This window comes from Thermobia domestica, chromosome 1, assembly GCF_964235325.1.
Source record: "Thermobia domestica chromosome 1, izTheDome1.hap1.1, whole genome shotgun sequence".
In the NCBI taxonomy this organism is placed as follows: domain Eukaryota; kingdom Metazoa; phylum Arthropoda; class Insecta; order Zygentoma; family Lepismatidae; genus Thermobia; species Thermobia domestica.
In genome coordinates, this window is record NC_137454.1 from 69,031,747 (window position 1) to 69,055,665 (window position 23,919).

Consider the following 23,919-nt stretch of genomic DNA (forward strand, 5'->3'; position numbering starts at 1 on the left):
AGAATCAGATGAAATGTTAGCGTGAGACTAAGAAAAGAAGGTAGTAAACATCATCACTGTAGAGTGAATAAATTATTGAAAAAAAAAATAAAAAAATAACGAATTTAAATTGTGGAGTACATGAATCCACGCAGTGATGGGATATTAGGTAAATAAACAATAGTGCGTAAGTTGTCTTTGTTTCAAACCCACTGTCTTAGTAACTACCCGAGGACGTGTATTCTTTAGTAATGAATAATAAACAGAAATGCACAGTTGAAGGAAATGAAACCGAAGTTGCATCTTAACTAAATGTGGTCAAGATTTTTTTTAAGAATTGTACCTGAAGTGGGACAATATTTTGGTAGTGAAACGCTGTCCTTTGATTTCTCCTAAGGATACCAAGAACTCCCCCTCCACGCAAGATATTTGTTTTTATGCTATATGGGGTCTCTTTCCACTTTCATCGTTTATTCGTATACCCATCTTCGCTGATACGCCTGCTCCCTACGATGGGAGGAAGCGTGTTGGTACGCTGATAAACAAACAGAATGCAAGAAATATTCGATATAGCATAAGATTACATCGGTTAGGCAAAGCACGTGTAAGGGTTTCATAAGGCTTCACGCTACTAACTGTATACTTGTAAACCTAAAATAGTGGTTTTCCACACTGAGCAGAAATACTCCGCCAGTGGAAAGTAATATCCTAGATAACCCTCTTTCGTATGCATTCATTTATTTTAACCGTAAAATTACAACTTTTGTGATAGAGTATTCTGAATTAGTACCATGATACGTAACGATAAAGTTGTCTGACAGATTAGAGGTCAATTAACATGAAGGAAAGCGTGTTTCCATTTTCCTCGTTTATGCGCATACTCAATGTCGTTGACGTACCTGCTCCTTTCGAACGCACCTTGTGCCATTGCGCGGGTTCACTATCTTCTTCTTGGTCTGATTCGGTTAGATGCATTTCTTGCTTTTAGTAAACATCTAGCACAGGTTGGTTTGGGTTTTTGGCACTGCAATGTGCCATGTATCCGCACACTGTACTTATACGCATAACGTTTAAGCCCTCATAAGTGAATCTACACCCAAGAATGCAACTCTTCCCATAAGAAACACTTTCAATTTCCTGTTAAAAGAAGTACGCAGATCATAAACCAGTATAGAGCCATAAAATAGGAATCGACGCAAATAAGTACAGTTTTAGCTGTAATGGTCATGCCCTCCTAAAGTTGACTTGCACTTGGAAATTCGATATCGCCAATAAAATGCGATTGTCTAAGTCAGGGCCCAAAATTTCCGGTCGCAAGGTTGCCATTGGCGACTAGAAATTTAGAACTGGCGACCAATGTTTAGTAGGAATGATCTCTGCCTAAACTCATAGCATATGTTTCGCACAAAAATAATTGCCATTGAGTGGGAGAAAACACGGAGTGTGAAGTCTTCACAACGGACATGGAAAACAAAGTCTTAACAACGTTGTAATTCGCTCCTCCTCTCCCACCCTCAATTGAAATGGTCACATTTTGTTTAGCTTTACCTGTGAGTACTGCTTTATGTGAGAGAGGCTTCAGCAGTCTCAACAGAGTTAAGAGTGCCTACAGGAATCCACTTAAGACTGACACACTGGATGATGTGCTCACAATTTCCATCAGTGGCCCTTCACTTAAGGACTTTGATCCGAATGATCCGAAAACTGCAATCGACAATTGGTACTTCTGTGCAGACAGAGAGAGCGTTACCCAAACGTGAACTCTGAAGGTAAGATATTTTTTAACATGTATAGGAGTTGTCCAATTCAAATTGATTACACGGAATTTAATTGTGTGTTTTTAAAATTGTATGCCCTGATGTAATCTCTTTCTTTGTGAAAGCAAAGGCCGTGTATGGAATAGGGGGGAAGGGGGCTCTCATAATTTGTACATGAGAAATATTGGTGACCATCATTTTTGGATTGGCGAGTGCGTCTGACTTTGAAATTTTAGATTTATGTTACAGCTATAAAAGAGTATGATTAATCCTTGTTTATTGCAAGGGTTTAAGTGTCGGAGAATGCTTCTAATGCATTTATTTATATACTATATTTTGCTTTCCCTTATGCAGCTTCCGCGTCATTTCGGTGTACGTCTTAGTTCGATCCCTGCTGGAGTGGTTGACTCGGTTAAAGACACAAATAATGGTTCGGCCCCACGTTAGGCAGTAGATTCCGTTGCATATAGCCTCAGAGCTGATAAGTGACGGGTTAGATCAAATGAATCATAATTCTCTTGCCCATATTAGATTGTTCGAAACTACGACATTTATTACCTATGAGTCATATGTCCAAGATTCCATTCTAATCATTATTTTGTTAGTTGGTTTATTTTGTTCTACTTAACCAAACATGAGCACTTACTGACAGAGGAGTGTCATTTTTCGTGTAAGTTATCAGATGGAATAGGAGCTTGAGTCAGTTAAATCTGTATTTTCCCTAAAAAAGAAGCATCCTTGAAAGACCTAAAACATAATCGAATATCTTGAAATAAATTAATAATTTTGTTAGGGACTCCTCTTTTGACTCCGGACTTTTTTTCTTTTTTTTTTAATATATAAGAAACATTTCAAACATAATTCTTTTAATACGTATTGAACTTATTAAAGTAGTGAAGGGCTCGAAAGCCCGTTAACAGTTTTTAGAAAAATCGAAACAAGTTTTAGAAAACTTTGAAAAACAGTTATTTTTCAAAATCTGTTAAATTTTCTACTAAAATCCGGGTCAGTTTTCTACAAAATATACTTTTTAGTTCTTCGTTAATTCGTGTGAATTCAATAGGACAAATGTGTTTCGGTGAAAATCACACTGATTTTATTAAAAATCCAAAAGTCTTTAGAGGAAGCGGTATCGGTGGGAAACCGAAACGGTTTTCCAAGAAAAACTTAAAAAAAAAAAAAAAAAAAAAAAAAAAAAGTCGTGTCTCCTAGAAACCGGTTTCTGGCTTGTATAAAGAATCAGTTGAGTCCATCCTTATGTTAAACTTGGTAGTAGAAGTTTCTAGATGTGGATGTGGTTTCTTAGAGAACAGACGCATTTTAGGAAGTGATCGATCCCATCTTGTATAAAGACTCTGAGGACTGTAAAGGAAAACATTTGAATGTATAGAGGAAAAGTTGAAAACATAGCTGTTACAAAGCAGTTAATAGATGCTATGCAGAACACCTTGAGAAAGTATAAAGATTACTGAGAAGAGTACAGATCCAAAGAGGCCGCAGTGGCAAAGATTTCCAGAGAAGAAAGTACGTTAAGAAATGCGAAGCAAGAAGCTATATCAAAGGAAGTTTCAGAATGAATCGTCTCTGAAGAAATTAAATGAAATGGACGAAACAGTACAGAAGGAAATGGAAGTAGCTACTAGACTGATGATAGATGCTCAGACAAGATTATTTTCTGCGCTGTCAAATAAGGACACGGAAGACGTTAGTGTTGCCCAGGGAATGATCCACGCCGCATCCTTGAAGATGAATGAACTACAGAAAATTCAAGACAAGCAGAACAAAGATAATCGGAAGATGGCAAATAAGCATATTCAGGCACTGAAGAAAATGAAAGTGTAACTGATACTTTTACTGTTGGATATATTTTCTTAGATTCTGTGTGCAATTGTGTACTTAGATACTTAACAAACCAACTCTTTGTATCACGTGTTTTGCGATTTTTTAAAAATGAATTGTGTATTGATTTTTACAACTTACGTATATTACTTGAAAAAAAAAATATGGATTAACATATAAATGATAGGATCTTGCCAGTGATGAAATTATTCACATCTTGGAGACGTATAGTTACAAACACATATTTTCTGATGCATATCCTTTTTACATGTTCCTTATGGTCGTTGCTTAGTACTAGTGAACTACGTAAGAAAACACTAAGAAACTCGTATAAAATTTTCAACGAGATAATTATCCGTTTAGGTATATTTAGAGTGGAATGTATGTTCATATAACAATTGATGTAATTTCCATGTGATTTTTTTTTTTTTTTTTTTATTTCTACCTATTGGATAATTGAAATGTTCCTTTTCACAGATTTACGAAGCCTCCTATATTTTTTCGGCGTGATTTCTTATATATATTTTTTTCCATTAGCATTGGGAAGCCTGGTATTCAGAAGACTTCCGATTATTCGGTCTACGGTGACGGAAGAGGAGGCCGAATAGCCCGAAATTCTATAATTACTCACTTCTTGTTCCATCCATGCAATTAAGAAACTATTTTTATATTTAATTCCGCTGTTATTAATATTTTCTGACCTCTTATTACAGACCAGTGCTTTATAAATATTTGCTGTGTGTTGTGTTGTAGGTTTAAAAAAAAAAAAAATAATAGAGAAAAGGAAAGTTCAGAAAGAAAAATATTGAACATATTTCAAGATAAATTAAATAATGTCTAACTTATTTGCCGGAAATGAAAACTAATGTAATGTGGCCCATGTCTAAATCCAGTATGACTCTCGCAGCCCAAAATGAAGAGTCCATTTTCCTGGAGACTTCCAACTATATCCTGATGGACTGTAGGATATCCCCGTGCCCTATTTGGTTGTGGTCCTCAAAATTTTGACACGTACCGTTCTCCATTAAAGTTGATGGCAGTATGCCTTGTAAATATCACTCGAAAGCGTATGTTTACCATGTTGTAGAGAATACGTCATTGGAAGTATATTGGTGCATTCGTCTATTTTCGTACCTGAGAGGATAGAAGCCAAAACACGATTTTCGCAAAATCTTCTTTAGCGTAATTATTTAAATTCGAAACATTAATGAAAGTGAGGGTTAAATTAAAGCAGCGTGCGCGAACATACAGTGGAAGGTGGGTTAAGAAAATTCTGTCGCTGTGACGTACACTTGAAAGATAAGAAAGATCACTAAGGTCGTTTGGTTGTTGGTGACTGCGAATTGAAGCTGACCCCGAAACAAGTCTAGGTTGCAAAGAAACGAAGTGTTGGTTAGTCGCCTGTAACACGAAATTTGGCGGAATTAGAACAAGTGAAAAGTCGCACAAATTGACGGAGACCCAAAGGAATCAACGCTTTGTATCTTCCCTACACCATAGGAGGCAGTGGCGAATCTAGAAGGTAAAAACAAGGGGGGGGGGCAGCCAGAATCCAGACTACGATGGGTGTATCATGAGTTTACTATAAACTTTAAAAAAATATATAAATAGTAGCTTAAATTATTTTTGTCGCTCGGAAAACTGGGGGGCCTAGGCCCCTCCGGCCCCGGGCTAGATCCATCACTGATAGGTGGCCGTACAGTGAGTGCAGTGGATGCAACTGCACCCATATTAACTTCGGTCTTCTTTTGTCCTACATCATTTCATTCAGTTTTAGATAGCTTTTCTTTTCTGTGTTTGGCTCATGTTGCTTTCTGTTAAATAGTCGATTATTGTGAACATTAATTTTGAAGATGTCATTGAAGAATTTAAGGCCATGATTGCATTCAACAGTAGAATATCGTTATAAAATCTCTTATACTTTACATTGTGAATCGTACTCCTACACGCTTAGATTCTTTCAGATATTTCTTTGAATACATCCATACTTTACAGGTATGCATATCCATGTATGCAATTCCTTTAAATATATACACAAAACTAAGTTGTTTATTACATACATGTTGGTATTTTGTTTTATTCTGTCTAATCCGTCCCCAACCTGTCCGCACTACAACAGCGATCCATTTTGAGAACATATTCACAAAGGCAAGGAAAACTAAATATTGTACGGCAACTGGCATATTCTGTCAATTTTTAGGTGAAGTCAGACATAGGCTAGTCGATCTTCCATACTTTACGGTTCGATACTTTCAAATTTGAAAGATAAGAACATTTTGAACAAACGATTTTTATGACTTTTTAAAGCAACCTTTAACTTCCAATTCTGTCTCAGTGCAATACTGCCATAGTAATCTGTAAGGCTCGGTTTTCTATGACATCTTATATTTTTTTAGGAACAGCACTGTGGCTCAGTGATAGAGCACTTCCCTATGATGCATGGGTTCCATGGTTCAATCCCCAGCCTAAAAGCTTGTTGTGGAAAAACCGTGTCCGTGGGTTTTCTCGAGGTTCTCCCGTTTCGTCCCGCCTTCTCATTCTACTAATTATTCCATCATCATTCAGTTGCCTTAATCATCCGTCTCTCTTAGCCTAAAGGACATAATCGTGAGACGATAAACTGAAAGATTTCAAAAATTTTTTGACGTCTCTTTATATGTCTAATTAAATATAAGCACATTTTTTTACTATTGTAAACACGAAAATGTAGTTTTTATTGGTCGTATATAAATGCATGTTTGAGCCATAATTTTGCTTTAAATCAAATGTGGACCTGAAGTGGTATGAAAGCATATTTTTAGTGTTATATTAGGTGAATTTCACGTATTTCTCAGAAATATATTTGCCAGTATTGGCAACGAGATTATTCAGAACGTTTTTCTTAGAAATATTTGGCTTTGTGTAGTATAATTTGAAGAAATCATTGTGAAGGAGGTAAAGTGGTTGACCTGGCTCAGCTTGTATCTATCTGTCTCTTTCTCATTCCCTGCAAATATTCCTAAAGTCCAATTTCTTAGTTGCATCTTGGTGGAAAATATGTCCATCATATCAGGGAGACTTTAAATACGCGGAATATGCAAATAGTACTGCGAACATACTGGTAAGCCAGAGCCCGGGAGAATTTCCTCTGGCTACCTCCTGCAGTCATCACTAAAAGGATCTGTTTTAGTGGCGGCTTTAGCGGTTAGGCCGGGTAGGCACGTGCCTACCCAAAAAATGTTGATATATATATATATATATATATATATATATATATATATATATATATATATATATATATATCGGGAATAACAGTAAAATCGTGGTTTGAAGCGGGTGAACGGGTCTATTGTATTGTAATACACAGCGTATAGTATTTCAAAACACGTTTTCTGACTACAGTATGTAGATTCCACCTCGTGCCAAGTGAACTTTATGGTGGACAAACACCGTGTGCGTGGGTTTGCTCGGAGTTCTCCCGTTTCCTCCCACTTCATTCCACCATTTCATTCATTTATCATCACCGTCTCTTTTAACCTAGCCGGCATAACCGTGGGACGTAAAACTCAAAGATTTCATTTCATTTTTTACAGTATATGTACTGTATATTAAGTTTTATTTTACAGTACAGTACTTATTCTACTACATTACTGTATTTCACTCATACTAAATCTATAAGTTTCAATATTATACAGTACGTACTGTATTCTATTTCAAACTTTGCGTAATTGTTGTAATGTGGCTTAAGGCCTAAATATAGGTATTAAAGGAAAAAAACTGTATTGAACGAAAGTTTACTTTGTTTTCTATGAAAACATACTCCCATTTTTATCCTTTTAGTCATTAAATTCCTAAAACTGCGCATTTTCGCCACAAAAATAAATAAATAATATATTTTCCGGGCCTGTTCGGATTAGCCGGATGTTCAGACTAAACATGTTCAGATTACCGGGACTTTACTGCAATTATTTTATCCAATAGCATTGTATAAGTACTTTCCTATGAGTATCAATATTGTAAAGCATTGTATAAGTATCAATATTGTAAAACATTGTATAAGTATCAATATTGTAAAAGTACTTTCCTTCTGTCATTAATCAATCAAATGTGTATATGTATCCATGACCGAGGGAGCGGGCCTTCCCAAAATTAAAATCCTATTGCCGATCCTGGTCTGCTTATGATGAAACCTTCTTTATTCCTTTTACATTGAATGTACGAATATTTTTCGAGTGTGTGGCATGTTTAGCAGACGTTGGAGGAATCTTTGCCATAAAAAGAATCTGATGTCGTTGAGTTTCAAGATGAATAAAGTGAAGTGCTCTAGTAGTGTGAAGTTGTGTGGTTTTTTTTAGCAGTAGCGTCATTTCAGCGTTTATTTCTTGGGGAGAGAAGATTCTCCGATATAAATAATGTTTCACATTTTTCACTACGGTAGTATATTAATATAGTATTGATTGAAATTCAGGGGCACTTGTACAGCCCCAAAGACGCTTTTTTTTTTAAAGGTTACATTTTAGGCCTCATTTTGTCATTTTTTAAGGGCATAAGTGTATGTATATTTTCAAAGTTTGGGAGCCACGGTGGCTCAGTGGTAGAGCGCTAACTACTGGTGCGTAGGGTCCCGGGCTCGATCCGCGGCCAAGTAAGTTTGTGGTGACAGGATCGTGTTCGTGAGTTTTCTGTGGATACTCGCGTTTCCTCCCACTTTCTCGTTCACAATTCTTTCATCATCGTTCACTTGGCTTACTCATCGTCTCGCTTAATCTAAAGGGCATATTCGTGGGTCGTTAAACTGAAATATTTCATTTCATTTCATTTCATGTTCAAAGCTTTTAGGTCGTACAAATCCAAGTTCTAGCGACCTGTATATGCTATGTTTCAAGTGACACAAACATGTTTATATCAATTTTTACTATGCTACTGTTCAGATTGCTTCTCTCGTCTGTCTGTTAAACATTTAACGTAATTCTACAATTATTTTTGAACCTGCATTTATAAGTCAGATATAACCAATGTTCGAAAAGTTTTCTTCTGATCTAGACGTTAGTTTTGAAAACCAAGTGTCATAATAATACAAACATAATTTGATACATTGATCTTCATGTTTTGACTGCAAATTAGCAAGGTTTCAGACTTGTATTTCGAATCGCCACGGCGACCTGGCATTCGGGAGTTTCCGGACTTTGGTTATAACGTTAATTGCACAAGCGACGCAATGTCATTTTACTCCTACCAAACAGTGATGAAATGGGTCATGGATTACCGGGTCACGACTGTATCCAGGTCATCTGAGTCTGGATCTCGCTTTACCCGAACAGGCTACATACATCTGGTGACCCAGAAGCAGCCTAAATATCACCTCTGCATCATTACTATAGAATTATATACAAAATTAATTATGTTCACTACACGAGCTTGAACATGCATTGTTTGATTCTCGGTATGACATTTCTTAATCAAGATACTATGTCTTGAATATTTGCATGTCTTGACGATTGCATGTTTCTTCGTTTTCAGATGCAAACATAGCCTATACAAAAAGAATTAACAAAATATTGTTTAAGCTCAGTGGTATCTTTTATATTTTAAACGACAAGTTTTAAAACTAGATTGAACTTTGATGTTCCCTCATAAGAGGAATATGTAGTTCATCTTTTCTGGGATTCTGACACGTTTGTGGTTATCTTTCAGTGCAATGCTTTGACACACAGAGAAGCAAATAAAAGAGAAAGATAATTATATTTAGTGAAAAAGGCATGAGAGAGAATAGTCATTTCGTTAGGGTTGCATTAGTAGCTTCACACGTACTTCGTATGTGTATGACAACGTTTTGTCTCCAATCAGACCGGGTCACGCCAGATCTGTCTGGGTCATGAGTCTGTCCAGGGTTACTGGCTCTGGTGAGTCATGGGTCTGATTGCTTCTGGGTCTTCCTTGTTACGGGTCACTTAATGTGAGACCCATTAAATCACTGCCATTAAGAACCCTTGCGGTACAGATGCAATCTAGCACACATAACGACTGTACTCGTATTGCTGAACTGAAGAAAAGATTATATCAGTTAGTAAATTGCATATTAAATAGTATATCCAATCATACTAGGGAGGAGAAAGAAAATTTATACACACAAGCAAAACAATTATCTATATTTCTTGTTCTTTGGATTTCGATGCGCTTCGAAATACAAAGTAGTATTTTCATGTTGTAGCTAGTCTACAGAGCGATTTTTTATTTTAAAAAATGATCATAATTTTTTTTTGAGAATTGAGACAACGATATATCTCGTCTCGTTTCGAAAACTAAACGAAAATTATGTTTCTAATCTTGTCACAGATTGCAAATCTCCTCTCGACTTGGGGGCGCGATGGCTCAGTGGTAGAGCGTTCACCTCCGGTGCTTGGGGTCCCTGGTTCGATCCCAGCTCGCGCCGTGTGGACTTTGTGGTGGACAAACACCGTGCTCGTGGGTTTTCTCGGGGCTCTCCCGTTTCCTCCCACTTTCTTCATTCCACCATTTTCATTCTTTTCTCATAATCACCGTCTCCTTTAGCCTAACCGGCATAACCGCGGGACGTAAAACTCAAAGATTTCATTTTCTCCTCTCGACTTTCGTTTCGTTATCGAGATGGTACGAGAAATTTCTTGTCTCGTGGGCAGTGGATCGCAAAATGTAAAATTTCTAACATCATTTCTCAAGTTCACAAAGTTAGTTATATGATACCTTTTATTGGAAATTGAAACACAAATTTTACGTTGGGTTGACGTAAACCGATATGTAATTGGGCCTCTAGACAGAGATACCAGTTCATTTAATAGCAGTTTGTAGATGAGATGTGAATCTTTAAAAATATTCTTTAAAACAATGGGAAGCATAGGTAAGAAAGGTAAGGAAACGTATTGCATGAAAATGAATGTGAATTTTTATATTTCGGTATGCTTTGTTTAGCAAGCAGCCGTACTGTTTTCGAACGAATACGCAGCTTTCCTAGCCTTGCAGTTGCGTTTCATTATCACCGGAAGTGAGGAAATTATGTGACTCATATATAGCATCACATGTCTATGAGCTTTCAATGTAAAGCGTCAAATCATGTTTTTGCATTAAGGACTAAGTTTATTGGGAATTATGAAGCGAGAACTGAAATACATACTTCGGTGAGAGTCAGATGTAAACAATACCCTGAAATGTAGTTCGTGTTTCCGTTGATCACACATACACAATATGAAACACAACATTGTTTACGTTGTATTTATTGAATCTGGAGAGTGCATTTAAGATGTAAGCTAAGGACAATTGTTACAAGGCCTACAATACTGTATAACTGGAAAGCGAACAAATAGATAAGAGGTCTTCGCAGCTTTAAAATACCGCATCGCATCTGCAGATAATGATCTACAAATAATGAACTCATTTGTTCTATAAGAATAATTTCGAAACATAATAATTTTAAGTATCTGCTTTGTAGTTTTCTAAATGACATGAATTAAATTCTAGTTAAAGATTAAATGCTATCTCTTCTGGTAGTGTTTTATCCAGTATTCTTGATCTCGGGGCGTATCTAAAGCTCTAGAAGGGAGACCATATTCATCACTTACATGCTACACCTTCTTCTTTCTCCGTCTTTTCCCACTTACTTGGAGTCGATGTTTTGGACGTTTTCCCCATAAAGCCCTGCCCTGGTTCTTCTCCAGTTAGACCTTTCTTTCTGAAGTCATTCCTAACCATGTCCATCCATTTCCTTCTTGGTCTCTCTCTATCTTTTTTCCCATCCACTTCCTTTGCCATCACTCTTTTGACTTTATAGACGTTTATTTTTCTCATTAGATGGCCATACCATGGCAGTTATCTTTTTTTGATCTCCGTAGATATCTCTGCAATCTTGGTTGTTACTCTTAGGCCGGCCGCTAATTGACAGTACGAGGGGCATTCATGTTATAACTTCTTCACTTTTTTCTGAGGACTGATAACATATAGAAACGTGCTGTTTGTTTTAAAATACGTGAACACTCGTTGTCAATGTATGAGAGAGATAGCAACACCTTACGGCACAGAACTCTAGGGGCTGCGGTGAGAGTGAGGACTGTTTTTGATAAGTTACTGGTCGTTTTCTCTATTTGCGTGATGTGACATCGCTTGAAATCCATCGCCAGATGAGTGAGACATGTGATGATGGTGTCATGGATGTGTCTAACATACTTTCGTGGATGCGATAGTTCAAAGAAGGCAGAACGTCGTATGACAACAACCCGAGTAATCTCGGCCTCGCACAGGTCGGTCTGGCGACATTTTCGTGGGATCTGTGCACTGCATACTGTCCTCAAACGGGCTTGTGCGAGGTCGAGATTGTCTTGATTTGTTGTCACACGACGTTCTGCCTTCTTTGAACTGTCGCACCCATGCATGCACGTTAGACACATCCATTATACCATGATGTCTACTGAACTGGCGATGAATTTCAAACGGTGTAACACCACGCAAATGAAGACAACGAATAATTACACGCTGTTCTTGTAATGAAAGCGCCATTTTACGAGTATCGCATTAAAGTCATCACTCTCATCTGTGCCGCTCGTGTTCTGTGTGCCGTACGATATTGCCATCTCCGTCACTCATTGACAACGAGTGCTCGTGTATTTTAAATCAAACAGCACATTTTTGTTAGCAGTCCTGAGAGAAAAAAAAAATGAAGGTGTTATAACTTGAATGCACGGTGGTTTGGGCAGCCAATTTGAGGCCAGAGGAGATACGAAGGGAGAAGTCTGTTTTATTTGCCGCCCATTGAAAACAGTTGAGGAAGAAGATTGGTGTCTCGGACGATAAACGAAACCAAGCTGCTACTACAAATAAAATGTCAGTATGGAAGTACTGAGCTTACGTTAGTATGGAAGCGAAAATCAATAAAAATATTGATCTTAGCGAGAATAATATGGCAAAGATAATGATTTGTTTTTGTTTGTCTTTTCCTCCCATTCTTTGTGCATTCTAATCTAAAAGCATAAAATTGAATTGATTATTTGCTCGGAATATTTCTCCTCGCTTGTTTGTGTGACAAGTTTCAAGTCGTCGCTCTTATTACTTTATGTGCTACACGAACTTATAATAATTTCCCATTGTGTACCTGTGTAGCTTCGGAGTGGGTTTTAATGTGTGGGACGTAGCATAATCGATAGAAACGATATGTTTTTCAAGAAACAAGTACATGCATATACTTAATATCTACAGGAAAATAACCCATGAATGTTTGATAACTACCTCTGGTACTAATTCTCTAAGTGATTTGAAAGCAAACTACATGCCTGGTGTATTGGAAACGTTGCGAGCTGATTTAACATAGGGCGCCTTATTAGTGTGAAATCCAAATGGCTGGTATGATTGAAAAATTTTATCATTTTATATTGAAGACACCTATCTCTAACTACTTTTTCTCTTTCCATTTTTCATATATTACTCATAATTAAGGGAGCGGAATTTCATGACCTAACAAATATAGATATATGACCATCAAAACGCCTTAAAAACATGGATAAAATATCTAAAAATTATGAAAAATAACAACTTTAAAAGAATACAACAAACACAGCAAATGATGGGGATTGTGTGCGCGGTACCAGAAAAAAAAAATAACGTAGGATTTTCAATTGAAATATTCAAGTTTAATTTTAAATAAAAATAAAATAAAAAAAAAACAAATTTAATCAATAAGACAAATACAGAAAATTATTCAGGGTAAAATACACTCATTTCCCGCATCTACTATGTAGCACGGTGTTTCCGTGTTTTGCGCGACACTGCAAAAATTTAAAAAAAAAAAAAAAAAAAATGTCCACGTAGATTGTGTAATTATTGTTAGGGATGAGCACGAGACAAAGTTTGAGGCTGTCTTGTCTTGAAAATGTGCTGTAAAAGTGATGTCTCGACTCGAAAAAATTATATTTCTCTATTGAAAGAGCAGTGTCTCGACTCGAATTTAGTTCGGAAAATTCTATCTCGTATCGTCTCTTCTCGAGGGCATCTCTAATTATTGTTTACAATTAAGTTTTATATGAGAAATCGGAAAGTGAAAATGAGGGAGACATTCGGGTGGGGAAGATTTCCTAGGCACAATAATTGCCTCTTTCCACCAAAATAGTGCTACAGGCCTTCGAAGAAGTAACTAATTTAAATGTCAGAAATAATTTTATTTTTAAAATATTGCATACACACAAATTAATTTTGGAAATATTTAAAATGAAAATTCTAATTTTTTCCATTTACCTTACATACGGATTCAGTACATCATCATTGTCTTGACAACGTAGGAACAAAGACTAATATCTGTAGTTCAGATCTTTTTTTTTTTTTTTTTTTTTTTTAATAGAAATACTTGTAAATTGCTATCCTATGAGAAAATGAGTTTACGTGGTCATATTACCGAAATTAAAAGAATGACTAAAAATTGTAAAAAGTTACCAATGCTTGCCAAAAATGAAAAAAAAAATCACAGGAGCATAGGAAAAATCGTTTAAAGACCTGATCTAAAAGCTGAAAATTGGCAAATACGCACTTTAAAATTATCATTAATTCAGAATTTTTGTTTGTAATTTTTGATTTAGAATTTTAAATTTATATTTTATTTGATGCGCATTGTGTCCGCGAAAAAAAATAGTCCCCAAATCAAATTTCGCCCCCCATTCATAACGGAGTTGGTGTATGGCCCCAAACTTTTGATACGCCCGGTATATTGTTTATTTCACTGAAATAAAGTATCACATTTACTAAAGTTGAGGAGGTCTTGAAATCGGATCAACGTAAATTTACGAGAATGCAATATTATTTCAACTTCATCTCGTGGAAACCCGTAGATATTTCCATCGATTTCAAGGGCAAAATGGTAGTATAAAGGTCACTGTATAACTTTCAGTTTACTAAGAAGCCTCGTCAAAATTATACAGAATTCTTACTAGGAAACTGGTAGACATGAAAATGAAAGTGACCCCGCGTAGCGTAGTCGCTAATGCTCTCGCCATCGGTGCGAGCGGTCTCGGGTTCGATTCCCAGTGGGGGCACTCGGTCGAAAGAGTGTAAAAAAGCTTTGTCAGGCCAGCCATCCTGAAAGAGGTTTTCCTCATTCACACCAGGCAAATGCCGAGGTGGTACGTAACTTATAGGTCCCAGACCGCTTCCCTTTCCCTGGATCGTGTGCTCGCCGAAGGACATTATTCTTCATATATGACGGCCTAAATGGCCATAGATGCGGAAAGTCCAGAAATCTAAATTCTAATCCTATGAAAATGAAAGTCTGCTGATTCAGTTATTTATATTGATTTAAAAATTATATTCCCGGTTAATTGAAACCAAATCTACATTTTTTTTAAAAATTTAAAATATTAACGAGTTTTCCCAATATCGAGACGACAATATATATCTTGGACTAATATTTATGCTATCCTTCTTCGTTTATACTGTCATCGGGAATCGAAACTTTGTCTCCCACGTGAAAGCTAGTACGCTAACCACTTAGACCTTAGGAAGCTCAACTGTGTAAGGAACTAGAGCTAATGTGGGCTACATATAATCTATCGAAAACTTTCTACTCTTAGATATCCGTTGCTGTAATTCCAGATATACAGTATACGCGTATATTTTTCATCGCTTTAGACTTGGAAAATATATGTTGACACAGTTGAAACATATATTACTTTTCCTCATTCATTTCTTAAGAATGTTTGATTGACAAAATTTGTTACACTTAATATTGTAATAGCTGGAACGTAACATTTACTTATGGTTTAAAGTTCAATATAGAAATCCCAGTCATTGTGTGTGATAGGTATTGTTTCTCTTTGTAAGCTAGCTGTAGTATAATATAGTACGTATGAAGGAATAGTATAGTATGTTCTGGTTAAAATTCTTTTTTATTTAAAGATTGATGAGTTTTATGTTAGCTACAAGGAACGAATGCAATAATGCTGTGTCGTTTTTCTGGTCTGTATAATCTTTACTATTATCTTGTTATATATTTTGTCCGTAAACATAGAGACTTGGTCATAGGTCCAGAGCAGCATTCTTAAGTACAGACGTTCTTTGATGCATCTGTCTGTGTTATATTTTATTTCTTCGAAACTACAAAAGATAGAAACATGATTCGAACGTTACTTTATTAAGAAAAGTTTACAATGTATTGTTAGTAATTATGGTGTGCATTCAATATGAGCACCGTGTGTTACACGACAAATGTCAAAACGGTGGCTCATTTCTTGCCACACACGAATCAGCTGGTCTCTAGTTATCGAATTCACAGTTTCAACAATTCGATGTCGTAGATCTTCAAGAGTGTCAGGCATAGGAGGGATAAAAACACGGTCTTTTACGTAACCCCATAGATAAAAATCACACGGAGTGAGATCTGGAGACCTGGGAGGCCACCGGCGAAAGAGTTGATCTTCTGCTCCTCCTCTTCCAATCCAACGTCCTGGAATGGTGTCATTCAAGCAACGTCGAACGTGGTTAGAGAAATGAGGCGGGGGACCATCTTGCATGAAGATAAAGCCATCTGAATCATCTTCAAGTTGGGGAAATAACCAGTTTTGAAGCATGTCTAGATAGGTTAATCCTGTCACAGTTTTCTCCATGAAGAAGAAAGGCCCATAAACTTTGGTTGCAGATATCGCACAGAAGACGTTCATCTTTGGTGAATCTCTTTCATGTAGAATACCTGCCGCAGGATTTTCACTTGCCCAAATTCCAACATTATGCCGATTAACTTTACCAGAAAGATGAAAAGTGGATTCATCGAAAAAAAAAAATCGTTGAGCAAAATTGTCTTCTACCATATCATCTCACATGCTAATGCAAAATTCGTACCTTTTGTTGTGGTCGTCAGGATGCAATGCTTGGAATAACTGCAGTTTGTTTGGCTTCATTTGCAGACGATGTTTTAGAGCTCGCCATACCGTTGGTTGAGTTCTTTGCTTACTCGTGATGTGGATTTCTTTGGGCTCCTTTCGTAAAGTGTACGAATATGCTCGACATTCTCGTTCGATGTGCGTGAACGTCCCGTGATTTTCCCTTTGCAGATGCAACCGTCTTCTACGAATTTTCGATGCCACTCGTAAATTTGCTTATGATGCGGCGGTTGTTTATTAAATTGTTTATTAAAGGTCTACGATCCCTGCCCGTCCTGAAAAGGTTAAGGAACAGCCTGTAAATGGATTTTAAAAAATAATCTTTTCTTAGAAGTATGAATAATTTCAGTTTACCGTGGATAGTTTTTTTCATTTATTGTCGAATAAAAACAATTTGTAACATATAATTTTAAATAAATATTTGAAGGGGCCAAGCCAAAGTTTGGGGAAGCCGGTGCCCCCCTGTCCCCCCTTAGCTACATCCCCAGTTTTCGTATTAATTAGTCATTATTATGTAAATGCTACACTAGTTGTTGGAAAACCAGTGGTTTATGCTCTTCATTGAGCAATGCAGACGGAAGTGTTCTCCATGAATTGCCACGTAAAGAACGTTATTTGATGGGAGCTATATTGTATGTTTTCGAACGGTACTTCTTGCTCAGGAATTACTTTGCCCTCTTTGGTAGAAATCACGGACATCTCTGGCGGGGGGAAGGGGGGACGTGTCTCCTTTCAATATTTTGTTAAGAAGACGATTTGACCAATGCTGATCTAAACGGAAGAAGTACAGAGAGGCAGAACAGATGAATTTATGTGTTGTTAAATATTAGGTTAGTGTAGTTGAAATGTTAGCCACTTTCAAGGAAATATATATATGTATGTATTTAGAAAGCTACATTTCTTGGTTAGTCAAAGTAGTCTCGGCTTCAGTCATACACTTTTGTCATTACTTAAAATGCCTCATCATTGCGAAATTAAAATACCGCTAATTTTACAGTAATTATGTGATATCTTCAAATAGATAAAAAAAAAAATAATCGAAATGTAGAACAAGAGCACCGTAGGCAATATTATTTTGCATGAGGTACCGTTATCACGAGTCACCTAGTAGCTTTTCCATTTGCAGCCATTTAGAAACGCGAAAATAAATGCCAATTTTCTAAATGGATGGAAATCGAAAGCAAATAGGCTAAGTGAGTCGTGATAACGGTATCTCATGTAAAATAAAATTGTCTAGGGATCTCTTGTCCCACATTTCGATTATCTTTTATCTATTTGAAGATATCACATAATTAGAAATACTGTAAAATTAGCGGTATTTTAATTTCGCCGTGATGGGGCGTCTTACACCACTAACAATTGGATTTCATGACGAAAGAAGACTAGAGAAGAGGAAAATTTATAAAAAGTTGATCTGCGAATTAAAAAAAAAAAAAAGGAAATCTACAAAGACAGATAAATATACAGCAACAGTAAAGGTGACAAATGGAATTAAAAAGGATATAGAAATTCTAATAATGTACATGAAGGTAAATTCTGCAGAAAGTAGCAGGGAAAACTACTATGACAATAGAAAAAGATAGAAATGAACTTTTAATGAAAGAATTGCAGCTTGACAAAGTTGGAAAGAATACATTGAGGAACCAGATGTTAGCAAGAATATAAATATTATATTTTAGGTATTAAAACAGAAAACGAAGTAAGTGATGATAGCGAAGGAATGGGATGCTAAGAGACAAGTTCAAAAACATATAGCAAAATTAAGGACGAAAAGGTAGACAATATACACTACTTCATTAAGAATACTGGACAAGAAGGAAAAAGAAATATTCGAAATGTGTAATCAAATCAAGAGTGTCAATGTAAGACTTCTTTCAGAGAGTCAGGATTTTGTAAATTAACATTTACTCATAATTCTGACGTAAATTCAGTTGGAGTCTAGTAGCATGCTAGTCATCCCCGCCCACCTCAATTTTAACTTGCCAGAGACGCCTATGGTAGAAACTAAGAGAAAGAATGATGTCGGAGAGTTGTAGACACTAAAATCATAAATTCCGTGTAGGTTTGCCTACGCTAGTTCAATTATGTATATGCATGTGTAGATACAAATCCTAATAATATACAACAAACGTGTCAATCTGTTTTGTCTATTTAAACTTTGCAGCTGTCAGGGCCATCTTCAATATTTTCTGTGAAATTATGACCGTCATGTTAAACTTTTGATGTAACAATTATTATGATTATGTGATTTATCAGTTATTATATTAAGGTTCTCAGTTATTAAATTACGAGCATATAATTGTTCTTTCTTTGCAACTATAGGGTCTACACATCATTGGAAAATCACCAGATTTTTCCTAGTATTCATTGGAGGGATCATTTTACCTAACCCTAAGGCAAAATCATACTTTTTCAAGATTGAAATATATATGGAATTAATATCCGAAGTATTGATTGTAAATGTTCAAAAATATATGTTATGATCCTGACATAGTGACTGATCGTACTGATACAATGGCCACTCCCTGGATTATTCATGAAAAGATCTAGAGGCCAGGGAATAATTTCACTGACATTTTGTCTAGCTATGCAGTGCATAATTACCATGCTTACAAGATGTCTCTCATTTGTTGGTATGACGATACCGTTTGAATCTTTGACTTCGAGATATTCATCCTTCTTTGAGGTGTTAATTCCATATTGGAATCACTGTAGCTAAATTACATCCAAAAAGGGCTCCAGTTTTTGCAGAAGGATAATCCACAGTTTTGATATACCCGAATTCTATTGTTATAAAATAAGGAAATCTGTTTCTGTAGGTGCCATATTGACTGACCGACGGGGCATACTAACATCGTGTAAACACAATACGAGTTATTACAGGAACTGTTCGTCCCTCAGGTAACAGGAGAAGTAGCAGGAAAATTATGTGAAGGCGCAGTACATTACACATTCTGCAAATGTCAGATTGATCGGATCTCTCTCCCTCCCTCTCTCTCTCTGGTATTTCAGTTTTAATGATCAGCAATGTATTAAGTAAAAGAAAAAGTAAAATGAAATATTTAAATTTTACATCTCACAGTTATGCCGTTTAGGCTAAAGCAGATGATGATAATGGATAAAATGGTAGAATGAAGAAAATGGGAAGAAACGAGAGAAACCCGAAAAAACCCACGATGCACCGGTGTTTGTTCACCATAAAGCACACTTGGCGCGAGCTAGAATCGAACCAGGGATCCCACTCACCAGAGGTGAACGCTTTACCACAGAGCCGTCAGAGTCCCCTTTTATTTAAAGAACAAACAATCATTTCATCAATAAGTTAAAACAGTTACAATGCAGATACGGTTTGGAGCTTATGCAGTGTTACTCCAAAATAAAAGTAAAGGTTATTAAAGGGAGAAAAAACATATAGAAAACATTCAAAAATGAAAAAGAAAAATCTTGTTTCTTTCGTTTTTGATTGATTTAATTATGTCACAATGGTAAGATTAACGGAAGATATTGGAAACATTAAAATATTATTATTATTATTATTATTATTATTATTATTATTATTATTATTATTATTATTATTATTATTATTATTATTATTATTATTATTATTTTACTTAATCGCTTTGAAAGATTTTTTAAAAAATAGTGTGCTATTTATCATGCATTTTTCTCAAATGTAATGAAAGCTTAGAACTTCATGGCTGCCACGTGTCAGACAAAAAAGTTAAAAAAAAAAAATTACAACGTAGAATCGAACGAATTGCGAAACTTCTGCAGAGGCTTGACAGTTTTTTTCCCTGCTGTGTGATGGGTAATGTCATAACTACCGGCGTTGAGTGGTGAGTCAATATATAGGACTGCTGTCATGTCATACATGTATATACATGAATGAGAGTATCTGTTGAGCGAAACTAATCGATTCAGGAATATATTATAAGCGACGCAGAAAATAGTGAAAACCAGTACATCTGTTTTTGTTTTTCGTTAATGTTAAGGTTCCACCTATGGCTTGACCCATTCCGGGACAAATATTTGACGTTAGTTTTGTGCATACTCATTTTGTCTGGGAGTGGCTTAGAATCGAGGGACATATAACCCGATTTTTACACATAACTGTGCGAGAGACACATTTTTATGAAAAATCAAATTTCACTAAATTATCATTATTACAATCACAAACAAGAATTTAATTGTGGTATATTCCACGTAAAAAAAAAAAAGTTCAGGATTATGGTACACATTGATTTTTGATGTCAAAAATGAACGTTTAATTCTTTTAGGTGTACTTACTGGGATAGAAAGAAATAACACAATTTTTGTCCTAATAAAAAATATATTTTTTTAGAACGTCTTCTTTTTAAAGGTTCTCAATGCGAAGAAGAAATAAAATTCTATGAACGTACACGAAAAAAACAGGAACACCAGTATTTGTGTTACAACCACCACTGTTGTGTTGGGAAGATTCATTGTCACCTCAGTTAAATGTTTAAATTGGTATTTTCCCTGGAATTTGCGATTGCAATAGTTACGAATTTGCACTTTATTTAATTGTTTATTTTTGTATATACGAGAGTCATCCAGAAAGTAAACAATGTAGTTATACAAAATGAAAAACAATATTTATTGAAAAAAAAAAAAAAACAATTGTGTTACATACCTGAAGCTTCCCTCACCTTCATTTAAACTTTGTCGTATCTGTTCACGACCTTTAGAAATCCCATGTTATACTCTTCTGGCGCCAGTTCATTAGCTAAGCCAGGTGGTCACTGTATTCTCCAACTCTTCAGCTCTTCCAAAACGTTTACCGCGCAGAAACACTTTCAGTTTGGAGAAAAGGTGGTAATCGCTAGTAGCAAGGTGAAGACGTGGATGGTGGGTGGATGATCAAAATTATCCCATGCGAATTAATCCAGCAATTCTTGAGTTGTAGGAGCAGTGTGGAGGGTGGGCATTGCCGTGAAGAAGCACAAATTTCCCAGAAAGCATTCCGCTTTTCATGTTGTGGAAGCGAGCCGTGATGTTCTAAGAATCTTACAATAACGATCTGCATTGATCATAGTGCCTTTAGGCATGAAGTCGACCAAAACACATCTTTACAATCTCAAAAGACGGTTGCCATGACCTTTCGTGTTGAGAGAGTCTGTTTCAATTTGCTCGGTTTTTAGGTGATGAGGGATGATACTACATCACCAGTCACAATCCGATCAAGAAAGGTATCTCCATCTGTGTGATATCGTGTCAAGAATGTAAATGCTGAGCCCATTCTGAGTTTTGTATTGGTCACTCAGTTGCCACTGAACCCATCGTGCACAAATTTTATTGTAGCCGAGATGTTGCAACACAGTGCTACCAATCAAAGAACGAGAAATATGAGGAAACACAATGTGCAATTCGTCAAGTGTTACGCGTCTATCTTGCAAGATTTTGTTATTCAATGTAGTCTTCTGTGGCGAGTGATGGGCGTCCAGGCGAATTTCATCGTGCACATTTCACGCCATTTGTCACATTTCGTTCGTTCATTACATTACCACCATACACTGGTTTCTGCTGGTTTTACCTTTTGAGCGTTCAGAAATCGAATAACACTCTTTACCTCACAGTCGGCGGGATTTCAATCACGCAGTTCATTTTGACCACTTCAACTGCACAAGGACGACTTCTTATGACCTCCGCTCACAGCGTTATGAGCACAGTTTTTACGGATGCCAGTTAATCCTGGAAAGAGAAAGAGGAGTGAGCTGCACGGCGAAAATGCGCGAGCAGTCTTTTGTTTGAATGCAGTGACCACCTGGCTTAATGAACTGGCAACTGAAGAGTATAAGACTGTGGCTATTGAGAATGCGTTTTCGAAGCGTTACCCCCCTCCCCCCCAGAGCGAAGACGACTTAGGTGGCTACACTATAATTTTACTTGCGCCAGAGTTATAAATCATACTGGGAGTCAGTCAGAATTTCGTTTTTTTTTTAATTTTTTTTAACAGGTCCAGGTCTATAATGGCAGAGTTCCAATGCTCTGCACAAAGCATCTTCCAAGCAGCTGTTTTTTGCTAAAATCCCTTTGCCTGGCAACACGCCTTTCCTTTTTTCCTTCCTTTAGACATCTTTTAAACAGCAGGCGGTCTATTGTTCCGAAACGTACCAAATACGCTCGAGCTGACGTTTTCTCCGCATTTTTATTGCTTTCGCGTTTCTGATTAGCCATCCACATTTAAATACATGGTCAGCGTATTCCAAGCGTACGCATGAGCAATAAAAACGCTTTGCGAACGCTTCAAATAGTCGCTTACTAAGGTGGAAATTCTGAAGATCGTGAACAGATACGATAAATACTTAAATGAAGGTGGTGATTATGTAAAGTGACGGTAGAGTCGGGTAGGCCTATGTAACAGAATTGTTTATCAATTAATATTGTGTATAGCAGTCTTTATTTTCTGGATGACCCTCGTACTAACGTACCATATACCCATTACTCAAGAAGTGGAAGACATATTTCGGGATTTAAACCGCCACGGCGAACAGAAAAATATCACCGGAACAAGATGCAAATTCCTGCTTAATTCGGTCAAAGCCGGCATAGTTGGGAATCCTAATTAATGTTAAGATTTATGTGATTCGGAAAGACTTCAGTTTCCTCAGGTATAAGGAAAAGTTTTCGCATAATAATCTTCCTTTGATTTCAAGTAATGGAGTGAGAAAGAAAATAGTTAAGCCATTTAAGATAATATTCATGGGTCAGTTGATTGACTTGGAGTTTGCCACCACGTTCAGCACCGTGGCTATATAAGATGTAGACCCATAGTTTAACATGGGATTCGAAGAACATGAGCTCCCACCGAGAATCGAACGCGGGCTTTCTTCTGCGAAGGCACGTACGCTAGCCATATAGCCACAAGGAAGCTCGCAAGATTATGTTCGTTAGGACAGTCTTTTCCAACTGGTCGGTACGACGTAAAAGTACGCTTTTACACTCTGAGAAAAGTAGACAAGTACAATGGGGGATAGAGGGGAGAGAGGAGGTGGAAGAGCATATGTTGACAGTGTATGCTTAGTTATGGATTCGCGTATAGTATGTCTGCAAACCAATCGCCTGTGCTGTCAATAATGCTGTTTTCTTGTCACTGTTATATTTTATTAACATCACGTTACTTGTTAGTTCCTTCCCCTCTTCGTGTGGTTTAATGTGAAGCCGAGCAGAAAACTGACCGTCACAGAGCATTCAGTTGGAAGTGAGTGGTCTGGGGCAGGGGGGGGGAGCGGCCATCTGCCAGAATCCAAAGCAGATGGAGATAAGAAGTTGTTTCACTATCAGCACTGTGAAAAGAGAATTGTGTTATTAACCTATGTTAGTGTATATGCCATCAGTATTTTGTAATTGGGAGGATCGTACTTTAGGCCCTACTCTACCATCTTATATAGGCGGCCATAATCTATACTTACAACGAAATTCGGGAAGAACAGTCCGATTGATGAAATATTGCCAGAAAC

The 23,919-nt window shown here is 36.7% G+C and overlaps 1 protein-coding gene across 4 annotated transcripts in view; it reads left to right on the forward strand.

Moving 5' to 3' along the window:
• The window catches only part of LOC145685785 (ATP-binding cassette sub-family A member 2-like), a 203,752-nt gene that overhangs the window by 1,597 nt on the left and 178,236 nt on the right, over positions 1-23,919 (forward strand). The gene's annotated exons all lie outside the window — the stretch shown is intronic.